We start from the raw sequence: 12,443 nt of genomic DNA, 5'->3' as shown, positions 1-12,443 counted from the left end.
GGGGAGGAGGGTGTCTCACAAAGCAGAGCAGAGGGAGAGAATCCCCTTCCTCTACCCACTGCTCACACTCTGGGGATGCAGCCCAGGACACGGGGAGTTTCTGGGCTGCATCTTCACATTGCAGGTCATGGGGAGCTTCTTGTCACCCAACACCCCAAAGTCCTTCTCCTCAAGGCTGCTCTGAATCTCTTCTCCGCCCAACCTGTAGCTGTGCCAGGGATTGCTCTGACCCAGATGTAGGACCTTGTACTTAGCCTTGCTGAATTTCATTAGGTTGGCATCAGCCCACCTCACAAGCATGTTGAAGTCCCTCTGGATAGCATCCCTTCCTTCCAGTGTATCAACTGAACCACACAGCTTGGTGTCATTGGCAAACTTGCTGAGGGCGCACTCAATCCCACTGTGCATGTCACCAACAAAGATGTTGAACAAGACCAGTCCCAACACCGATCCCTGAGGGACACCACTCGTTACTGGTGTCCAGCTGGACACTGAGCCATTGACCACAACTCTTTGCGTGCGGCCATCCAGCCAGTTCTTTATCCAATGAGTGGTCCATCCATCAAATTGATGTCTCTCCAGTTTAGAGACAAGGATGTAATTTGGGACAGTGTCGAACGCTTTACATAAGTGCAGGTAGATGACATCAACTGCTCTACCCCTGTCCATCAGTTCTGTAGCCCCATCATAGAAGGCCACCAAATTGGTCAGGCAGGATTTCCCCTTAGTGAAGCCATGCTGGCTGTCACCAAGCACCTTGTTGTTTTTCATGTGCCTCAGCATGCCCTCCAGGAGAATCTGCTCCAAGATTTTGCCAGGCACAGAGGTGAGACTGACTGTAGTTCCCTGGGTCATCCATTTTCCCCTTCTTAATAATGGAGCTTATCTTTCTCTTTTTCCTGTTGTCAAACAATGCAGAATAAAATATAAAATACAGAATAAAAGTAGCAAGACATGCGCATGCACTTCAAGATCTTTTACCAACCTTTCTACTACTTTATGTAACTATTCCACTATTTATTTAACAGTAATATCTTCATCCAAACAGATAAACTATAAAGGGAAAGAGAGAAAGAGGAGTATCTTCAAAGATCGGCCTTTGCTAGAATAGGACATCATCTCTCAAAACCAGCAACAACTAAAAAAAAAAAACAAAAAAAAACAACCAACCAAGAAAAAAAAAAACACCAAAAAAACAAACAAAAACCCAAACAAATAAAACCAAACCCCAGCAAAACAAAATCAACATGTCCTTGAGCTCCAGGCTTTCAAAGTCTTTTATTGTACCCAGTTTCCACTTATTTTGCTACTCCAACAAATTCACAGAATCACGAATCAACAAGGCTGAAAAAGACCTATGAAAAGCTTGCTGAGACATAACAAAGTATGGTTGAATACCATACCTGAAACAGTGCAGGGACAGAACCAAGAAACTTCTACCCTCAACTCTCCCCAAAACAGACTCAACTAAATCTAGAGAAATGGAAAGTCAAGAAACACAATTTTCCTGTTTGTATATCATTTAGAAAGGTCAATGTAAGAAAGCTTACTTTCATAGCAGATACTGGTGTTGATTTAGGCTTTTAGAAAAATATTGAGATCACAAGATTACAAGGTCAAATACTTAAAAAAGCAAGGTGTGAGCAGAACATTTGACTGCAAGCTAAATGTAACTCCTTTTTCCATATATGCTTTAAGACATGGCCTTTTGTCCAGAGGAAAGATACAGAAATTAAATCAAAACCGCAGAACAATCCCATAAATGCAAACAAGTGACTCCTGGTTTTACAGCACAGAATAGAAATCAGACAGTGCCGACCCCAGCAGAAAACACAGCTCAAGGAAACCACTTTGCACTTTCAAGCAAAAGCCTATCCTTTGTTCCTCATCAATTCTTCATCAGTTCCTTCAAACTCATCAGAAAATCTCTGAAGGTACACTCTGCAAAGCCACATCTATTGCTGTTCCATCTCTTACGGCATTATTTTCCTAATGAACCAAACAAAATGGCAAATACACAGCTAGAACACTTCAACGCAGCACCTTATGTAGAAATATAGTAAAAGTATAGAAAAGAGCAAATTATTTTATAATAGGCCTTTAGCATTTACTCTGGTAATTGAACAAAACAGATATGATTCTGGAAACCACTAAATAAATAAATAAATAATTTCATGACACTTAAGTTACAGTACCTGAAGGGGGATGAATGACAGAGTAATTACAGATTGTTTAATGTGTCTATTTTGCAGGAACATACTTAGGTTGAAATTGATCAGCACACAATAAATTGCCAGTGCACACAGCAACAGTCCAAACCAGTAGCCTTAACTATACCAATGGAACTATAAGATGTTGGAGTTGTAATAATACAGCTCTACTAATTTGAGGTAAACAACTCTATATGATGAAGAGGCAGCAGATAAAACCCATGCCAAACCTCTTCCCAAATAAAATTAATTCTGAATAGTCACCACCTGTCAATCAAGGACACCACACTTTAAAACTAGAGGTGTAAGTAAAAGAGAAGAGACAATTTCCACCTACCTATCCCCCCCAACTACCTTTAGAGTATTACATAAATTCAAAGCATAATTACCTATGACTAAAATCAGTACTTACTACTTCTAAATACCAGGCCATAATGTTTGAGGTTTGAACAACTCATTAAAGATAACTGAAGATTGCTTAATTGGATAATTGTCTAGCATTACAAAAGAACTCTGGAGTAAAAATTTACCTCAGACTTAGCCACAGAGCAGTAATAAAACTATAGCAATAACAGCAGATAATTGTAAACCGAAGGAGAACAGTGGATACAAAGAACCCATTTATATATTCTATTTCGGAATTTTTTTTTATTTTAAGGTTGAGTTTTACAGCCTCAATGATACTGCAAAGACTCCCAGAAGCTAAAGCCGGAACCTGCTGATAAGCAATACTTGAACTCAGACAAGTTACACAGGTTACTCTGGTTAAAAGTGAGGTTTATGCTGTAGCATTGTGCATACTTTCTCAACTCACAGGTTTCTTTTAAACTGGCCAAACTGAAAGTAGCTTCAAAATTCTCCAGTTTGGTCAATGATGAGAAGAGTCAAATTCAGTCCTTTTTCCCAGAAGACCTGGAACTCCAGTGCAGGCTTTTGGGGGAAAGAAAAATGAAGGCACTGAGCAGGTAAGAGAGCAATCAAAATGAGAAAGGTTTGGTAGGCAAGGGCAGATGCAAACTCAGAGAAAGCCAGGGCATGCTATTCTGCTGTTCACAGCTATAGACCTGCCTTGAAATTTTTGGACATATGCTAACAGTAAATGAGGGGCATTATCAAAATGGTGACATGAAAGCTGGTGAACAGTTCAGGGCTGGGTTTTTTTCCTCGCAAAAGCTATCTGCACAGAAAGCAGTCATCAAATAGCATCCTCCCCACCCCGTCTTTGCTTCAATTACAGCTAGCTTTAACAGAATCCCAAGGACAGCGCCACAGTCTGACAAGAATCAGAATGGCAGCATTTCTTTATCTGGACATTTACTTGCACTATTTTGCAGGTCTGGTCTGTTTCTAATGTCTACAGAGAGGCATGCAGCTTGGCAGGGAACACTCGACATACTTCAAACTTACTTTAGTGTACAGTGCTTTCCTGCCCTTACCCTTTAAAATTAAATGTGCAATTTCCACAGTTACAAACATACCATAAATTAGTTGGGTTTACTTGAACCACCTTCTGGCAATACAGGCTTGAAATCAAGGTTCTAAAGAACATAGCATAATAAGGTGAAGATCAAGCTCCAACTCAAAGATGGAAGCCAGCTGACAAAATAACAAACAAACCAACAAAGACAGTAATCCCTTATTAAACAATATAGTTAGCATGGCCTTTCCCAGCTGGAATCAAGACATTCTAAGTGTTAAAAACAAGGGCACGTGGAGACAGTGTTCTCACAGGAGAATGCATAATTGGTACATAAACTCTGAATAATCCTGAAAGATACAGCAAGGCCATAAGAGGCCCAAAGAAGCTTAAGCAAGCAAGATAAGAAGCAGCTGGAATTCACTGATGTAATGAGAACTGTGGACTGTTGGCAAGCTTTCCAGGTCAAGTTCTCACACCTGTGCTTAACCAATTATATGTTAGTCACTAAGGGTCTTCAAGACATGTATCCAATCATAATATGCCAAATCACTGTAAGTGCACATAAGAAATAGTATATAAGGAGTTAAGGCTTTGTAATAAATTTGGCAATCGCTTGATCACATTGATCGTCTCTGCATTGTCCGTGACTCCCGCGTCAACAAGTGGCACCCGAACAGGGAGCCTCCGATCAGTAACTCAACAAAGATGAGTTTGAAAGCCCAACGAAAAGGAGGGGGCGGGGAGCCGGCCGAAATTCAGCGCTGCCCCGGCACTGGGAAGTCAGACGTCTGCAAAACTTGGGGAATCTCGCCCTGATCAGGTGAGTGGCCGGGGAGGAGATGGGGCACTTGCTATCCAAAGAGGAACAGGCGGTGGTGAAGCTCCTCCAACACATTCTCTAAGAGAGGACTGCAATATGATAGTGCCGCCTTACAGAGTCTGTTAAAGTGGTCCCGTGATTGCGAGGTTAATAAAGGGACCAAAGATGCACAGAAACACTCTACACGTTGGAGATTGGTGTTTGAGACTTTGAAAGAGATGAAATTGGAAAGGGCGGCAGTAGCTTCTGTATTTGCCGCCACAGCTCCAGAAGGGGCTGTCTCCCCTAACCCCCATCATAGTGCTGCAGCTGTGACTTTTGCACCTCCTGTGGTACCTGGAACGGTGCCGAAAAGATCAACGCCCCGAGCCGACGAAAGCAAGAGCCAGGTTCGCAGATGGCCACATACCGAACGAGAGACACCTGACAAGAAAGGCATAGCTGCGAGCCACGGAGACCCTGAGTTCAACCCAGGATCAGACTCCGAGTCCCCTGAATCCGAGCCAGATTTATATCCTCTGCTTCCAGACTCTGACTCTTCGTCTGCCGGGTCGGTCTGCTCAGCTCATCAGCAACTACTCACTGGCCTTGGAGACACTCAGCTGCAGCAATTGATGAAAAAGCTTGAAGCCCTCGAGACTCAGATTGAGACATCTCCATCGGCGCCTCCACCTTATCCTCCGTAAAACCCCTTCCTTAAAGAAGGCAAACAGGGGGAGGGGGTGGGAGAGGTATCGGGGGGCACAAATCCTGCACACTGTTGGCACGGGTTAATCAAAGATGCGATTATTAATGGTGAATTTTCTGCAATGGGCCTCTCTGCATATCCTGTGTTTACTACACAGCAGGGGGTTAAAGAGTGGGAAGCTTTTGATCTCAAAATAGTTAAGGAGGCCTGACAAGCAGTGACCACATATGGGTTAAAATCCTCTTATGATTTTTTTTGCGATTGACAGGAGACTTTAATGATGCCCCTGCTATAATACATGGTCAGGCATTAGGTTCAGGTTATATGACTAAAACTCCGGGTATTCTGGTCCAGTACAAGGATTTGGAAACCAGCATTTGGAAAGGTCCTGTGGAAGTAAAACTAACTGGTCGAGGTTATATGTGTGTAAATTACAGATTCTGGTGTGCAGTGGGTGCCAGCTCGATGGGTGAAACCCTGGAAAGAGTCAGCATCACCCCAGGACATCCCCCTTGTCAGTGATTGAATGAATTGAAATTTGAGCTCAGGACATCCGTTTTATGGATGTTTTCAGTCCTTCTTAAAGTGAAGTGAGCAACCCTTTTTATGTTAAAAAAAAAAACACCACCCCCCCACCCCCGAACCTCCAGGGAAGCGAGATCAGCGCGGCATACAGATGTATTGTGTGATTTTCTGGTGGTGGGGAGGTCTCTCTTATGCTCTTATCAGGGGTATTGGGCATACTGTGACGGACCATGGACTTGGGGTCCCTTATACAACTCATTTAATACAGTTTCTCTGTGATACTCCTGTACTAGATGTTGGTAAATATAAGTATGTCCAGGTTTCTATCAACCCTTGGAGACCTCTGTAGATACTGCTGGCCACTTCTTCGAGCACAGGCTGGCCACCTGTGTCGGAATGAGTGTGCATTTTGGTCAGTATAAAAGCCCAAGCCTCATACGATGTGGGGGAGGCAGAGCCTCTGCGGGGATGCCCGCTAAGGTTGAGCCTGCCACCTCGCACTGCAATGATGCTTCTCGGAGCTGGTTTCCTGTTAGTCTCCACAAGGTCCTTGTGCCACGTTCTGTACGTGGGACTGTACTGTGAGTAATGGTTGTCTGGATTTTGTGCTTCAAATACTGTAGTTGTGTGGAGTGTGCTTGTGGGATCCCATACGTGTGGGTGTGTGTTGAGGGCAGGTGGTGTTCTGTGTATTGTTTGTTGTTGGCTTCATGTGAAAGTTTTTAACCGGTAGCAGTTTAACATTTCGGGCAAGAAAGGGTTAATACAGAAATGCAGTTGCCGGCAGGTATTTATGGTTGCTGCTGAAGCAGGCAGGCAGCTATAGCTGCTGCCGAGCAGGCCAGTGTTCGTAGCTGTGCAAAGCAGGGTGAGCGACTTTTGGGGGAAAAAAAAAAAAAAAAATAAAAAATGCTGACCTCCGATTCAGCTCCCGGTGCTCCACCAGTGGAACGGCCAGGATGGACACCAGAGCCGAGGAGTGAGGGGAAAAAAAAAAAAACAAACAAAAAACAAACCAAGAAAACAAACAAAAACCCAAAAGCCAACCTCTCAATCTACTGAGGTATTGAGGCAGTTTGTAGAGACACCACAGACAAAGCCTAAAGAGCACCTGCAACACAGTGCAGGTGCATGGTAGGAGCCTTGCTTAGTATGTTTAAGGTAACCTGGGGGTGAATCCAAGACCTGGAGGAATAAATAGATCGGAGGAAATAAGAACTGCTAACTGAGAAAGTGAGAGGGGTAGTGCAACCACGAGCTTTATGAGCCGTCACGTAAGCAGCATCAGGGTGGCAGAAAAGCAAAAAAAAAAGAAAACAAAAAAAAGAGGCAATGATGCAGCAAACTCCTTGACTGTTAACCATGTGCAGTTTAACCTGTCTACTTCTCAAGAACTGATAACCTGGAGGAGGGGTATATTTGTGTCCTCCTGCCTACAGGTCCATGGCGACTGCCTGCAAAGTTTGTCAAGCCTTGCCATAAGCTCGACAAGACAAATAGAAAAACCTGATGTCTCGGCTACAGGAGCTGACCGTGAATACCCCAAGCAGAATGAGATAGAGGAAGAGAAAAACGAATGACTGCAAAACATCACTTGGGGGCAACTGAAAAGTAACATCCTGAATATGTGTGCTTGTAAAGTAGCTATTATTAGAGGCTGTGATTTTGTGTATAAAACCACCTGTACTTACTAGCTAGTTGTTAATAAGAAACTGCACCTTGTATTGTATAGATTTGTTACTTGTAAAAGAGATGTTAGAGTATGCAAATTTGCAGTAGCTGCTAGAAAATGCTAAGGCAAAAGATAGAAAGATTTTAATACAATGGTAGTGTTATAAAGCAGGTGATGGAACAAATTAAGAGGGTGGGAGAATTCCACTGGTAAGAAATTTCTTTGGCTAGTCCCTCGCTGCCATCAGCATGTTCAACATGCTGCTGCACCCTGTAATAGTTACTCTGCTCATGTAAATTTGTGTGTGCCTTGCTGTAGTAGCGACTTGTTACTGGATGAAGCAGGTGAAACTGTGCATTGACAACAAGGTGCAAGGACTGAGGCTGACCAAATGACTGCTACCACAGTCAAGGGCAAGACTGGGTTGGCCTCTGTGTTTGTCACCAAGAAGAACTTTTAGCTCCGCTGTTGGCTGCAACCCAGCAGGTGTGGAGCGGTTGGGACACATGCCGTGCCAGACCTTGATGTGAAGGATGGCCTCCCCTGTTGTCAGAGAGCCATACAGCAGAAAAAAGGGGCAGACCCAGCAGCCTATAGTCAGCATATACTGGAGATATGATCTAGCCCAAATCCCCTGCTCAAGTAGGGCCACCCAAACCATATATAAAACAAAAAGGGGGAGATGTGGAGACAGTGTTCTCACGGGAGAATGCATAGTTAGTACATAAACTCTGAATAATCCTGAAAGATACAGCAAGGCCATGAGAGGCCCAAAGAAGCTTAAGCAAGCAAGATAAGAAGAAGCTGGAATTCACTGATGTAATGAGAACTGTGGACTGTTGGCAAGCTTTCCAGGTCAAGTTCTCACACCTGTGCTTAACCAATTATGTTAGTCACTAAGGGTCTTCAAGACATGTATCCAATCATAATATGCCAAATCACTGTAAGTGCATGTAAGAAATTGTATATGAGGAGTTAAGGCTTTGTAATAAATTTGGCAATCGCTTGATCACGTTGATCATCTCTGCATTGTCCGTGACTCCCGCGTCAACAAGGGCACAACTCATACAGCATAATCTCTGCACCAGCAGGAAAACAGATTTGTCTTTTCCCCAGGTTCAAAGAGAATCCTATGCTTATGTTCCCTCTTTTTATTTAATGAGTCATTTCTGGCTCTTCTGCGATACACGACTTTAACACTGGGAAAGGACAGCATTGATACCTTTGACATTAAGAACACTTTTAGCAGGGTTTTTAACTTAACCAGTAAAATCTTACTGTCACAAAAACAGAGATGACAAACCTGGATTTTAGACTGCCTTTCAGATCACCGTCTCAGCAAAATTTTTATAGTGTTAGTGACATCTGTCTTTCTATCAAGACATAACCTGGTACAGCGATCCATGAAACTGCCAGTGCGTGCTGGCAGCATGCCTGCTCAAGAGGGCTGCACTCACAGTGCCCTGAGGACAGAGATTCCCATTCTTCTGTCTTCAGTCTAGGGGATTCACCGATGACAACAGCAAACTTAAATTTGGATGTTTTAATCTAAGGAAAGGAAAGTTGGAGTAGGAACTGCTGTGTGATAATAAAATACAAATATGTCCCAGCAATTTGAGAGAAGTTGGAAAGAGGAACATGGGGAATTTCACTATTGAAAACTCCATGGTCTAAACTGCACTTTAAGTAAACTAAACTAAATTGTATCCAATGATCAGGCAATCACCAGTTTAGTTTTAACTGTGGAAATTGCAATCTGTTTGTGCACTACAAATATGAATATTGATTTCAGATACACATAGTCTTCTGAAAATTAAGCTTGAGACTTCAATGCTTATTTTCTCTACCCAAAGCAGATTTACTGTAACAGTTACTCCTGCCAGCCCAGTGAGCACTCCCAGTTTCCTTTGATAATACATTTTTACACTCACCTTTGTATGGCTAGGTAAAGCTTTATTTAAATTCACACTGTTTGTGAGGAATACAGAATTATCACACTGCTTCTCTGCAGTTTAAACTGGCATTTATAGCTAAAGCCTTCAAAGGAGAAATGGTGTGCTGTATTATGAGCAAAGCCCCCACATCTGTCATTGTCTTACAAAAAATAATCTAACACATGTAACTTTTTCTTCACGGTGGGGAGGCACACTGTGTAAAGTGATACCAGTTCCAAAACCTTCTCCCTCCCCAATGCAACAGAAGTGATGGCTTTAACAAAAACACTGATGTTATTCTTCCGCTGATGACAGCTACACAAATGAAACAAGCTCCTGCTAGAAAATTAATTGCCTTAAAGTTTGCACACCTTATTTATTCCTTGAGGAAGTCTGCAGAAACAGTAAATGAAATTAATGCTTACTCATGGAAAAACACAACAATCCTTACCATTCAATCCCATAGTGCCACATATGTAGATCCATCAAGCACACCTAGAATTTAGCTCCCAATTCAGGTCTGTATGCACTGCTTGCTCCCTCCACATGAGCTACCTGAAACAACAGGAGTGATAAAGGGTTTTTTGTAACTGCACAGCAGCATGCACACAAGATCCACAAGCACCACAAGACAAACTGTGGCAGGCAGCCAGGAGCCCGAGCTGCACAGCTGAGCTGTATTTGCATGGGATTTCAATCACAGATAAAGGCTTTATTTGTTAGTGCTGTTACTGTACAGAATACATCAACAGAATCTCAGTGTGTCACACAGCTATAGTTTCCTACAGATGAGCTGCTAAAGTGCATAACAAACAACCTGGACCAAGCGCAAAGATGCAAGTTTGAAGCAGCAGGCACCACGGTCACTATTATGCCTGGAACCAAAAGCTCAGAGAGGCCACAGACTGCTTTATTCTTTACTCAGTCTCCATGCTCCTTTTAAAGGCAGTTTAATAGGTAGGTAGCTGCAAACTGAGCTTAACTTCTACAGAAGCACAGGAGGTGGGCAGTGCAGAGGAAGATCCTGCAGGCAGAAGGGTGGCACTGCAGAAGAGTACAAACTCTTTAGCTGCATGTACTCCTCAAGCATTTTTAATATAACTGTTAGAGATGGAAGGTGATCTTCATTTCCTTGCCACATGGAAGAACTTTCCAGAAACTTACAGCTAGCAGCTGAGTCTTCTCATATTTGTTTTCAAGCTATATTAATGGATTCTAGTAAGTACGAAGAAACTGCCATTGATGTTTTGAAGGGGAAGACAGAAACACAGGATGCTGCAAGCATTCTCTAGTAAGAACAGGTAGAATTGGTTCTAATATTGTTTCTTTATTTCACCACACATCTGAATTTCCCCAGTCATCCCTTTCTTGTAACAGGCAATTCTAATTCTACTTAATCTCTAATTACTTATCTTTAACATCACCAGTCTTTCGTATCAGATGACAAAACATCTGTAGCATTTATCAGTTTTGCTGCTGTGCTTTGGTTAGAGAATCACATCACACGCTGCATTAAGCTACAAAGAAAAATGTGTTTCTATATTCTTATTTAGCAGTCAGAGAGGCCAAATGTAATTTGATGATCACCGTGCTGCTTTCGGGGAGGAAAAATAAAAAAAAAAACAAACTACACACACACACCAAAAAAAAAAAATCAAACCAAAAAAACCCCACAGCTGTGCTAATACAAGCTATATTTAGCACTGCACAAATAAAAGAATAAAAGCCATTACTGCTCTCTCCCACCATGCTACTGGCAGTACCAAACAGAACGCCTGACAGCTTTCCAGGGGGCTTTAGCAGCTGCCACTACTGCTGACGTACTGCAGATAACAGATTTAGACTGAAGCATATTTGTGCTTTCTCACCATCCAGTTTCAGAGAAGTTAAGCAAGAAGACAAGAACTACAACTGCCTTTCCAAGATACTGCTCTGTAAAGAGATGCAGTGTCTATCCTGAAGCTTGCTTTCCTGTTAAGCATTTGTTGGTACTAAAAAGAGGAAACAAAGTAGTCCTAAAAACACATTATCAAACATAGTAGGAAATAAGGTATTCGGCTGCAGCCCTAAATTAAGTTTTAATCAGTCATAATGTTGTAGAAACTAGGAATCAGAATACAAATAAACGCCCATAAAATAAATTGGCAAATTAAAATCTGAAAACTTTCTTTTGAAAAAGTAAATTCATAAAGCAAATCTGCCAGTTATTCATAAAAGTTGATCTATTTACACAAGTGCAAAGACCCCTTGTAAAATTATAATCGAGAAAGGTTGTTTTATTGCTCAACATAATCTTACAATTTAGAAAATGTCTGTTCTGGTACTTCACTGATAGCTATAACTATTCCCATTAAAAGTCTGAAATCTCAGGGTTCTTTTTCCTTACCCAGTTGTACTTCACCCATAAGAAATTAAATGTTTGTCTGTGTACAGTGCCTCTCTTCATCCTTATAACAGCTAGCTAAATTCACTTAAGATGTTTTTTTCTTGTTTGTTTTGAAGTAGCAGTTTGTTCAACTTAGGCAACTTCCTTCCCAATTCCCCACGGAGCTCTTGGCCTATCCTGACAGGACAGGAGAGAGGGAAGGTCCAGACAGGCAGCAGTAACCGTAAGCATCTTTGTTCTGAGTGAAAAAGGAAAACATAGATCACATCTAAATAAAGGGGTCAGAAGACTCAAGCCCAAATTAAAGAAAAAATAATAATTAAACCCAAACATGCAGCATTTTTAATTTTAAAGAAGTCACTTAGTCATTATATTACAGAGCAGAGGATTTTCCCAGTTAAATATGTCACTATTTTAAGTTCAGCTGATTCTGGAAACTGTAGTACACTGTAAGAAAGAATAGTGCTAATAGTAAAAAAACCATTCAGTTTCCACAGCTTGTGATGGTCATGAACATGCTCTGAGTTGAGAAACATTAGGCTGCCTGAGCTAACAGATCCAGCCCCGATACTTGTAAGCTAAAATCCCTAAAACCAACAGCATTTCAAATAGGGAAACTGGAGCCCAACTGCTTAAACTCTCCCTACAGCAGATATGTTGTGTTCGCTTTTATCAGCAAGGAAATGGTTACTTCTGAAGTTGAAACCATTGTACTTCAGAGTTAATTCAGTATTGAATTGCAATGAAAAGCATGAACACTTCACCGTCGTCTTTGATCTTTTGTTTCA

At 41.9% G+C, this 12,443-nt stretch overlaps 1 long non-coding RNA gene across 1 annotated transcript in view; it reads right to left on the bottom strand.

The window, feature by feature from the left end:
* The window catches only part of LOC134165192 (uncharacterized), a 68,935-nt gene that overhangs the window by 19,616 nt on the left and 36,876 nt on the right, over positions 1-12,443 (bottom strand). The window contains exon 2 of the long non-coding RNA XR_009965427.1: positions 9,721-9,824. This is a non-coding gene — a long non-coding RNA (uncharacterized LOC134165192). The remainder of the gene's footprint in view (positions 1-9,720; positions 9,825-12,443) is intronic.

The sequence above is a fragment of the Pezoporus occidentalis genome, unplaced genomic scaffold, assembly GCF_034315485.1.
Source record: "Pezoporus occidentalis ecotype Australia unplaced genomic scaffold, CSIRO_AGI_Poc_V1 ctg232, whole genome shotgun sequence".
NCBI lineage: Eukaryota > Metazoa > Chordata > Aves > Psittaciformes > Psittacidae > Pezoporus > Pezoporus occidentalis.
The sequence above is the reverse complement of the archived record's forward strand: the minus strand, read 5'-3'. Positions and strand labels throughout refer to the sequence as shown.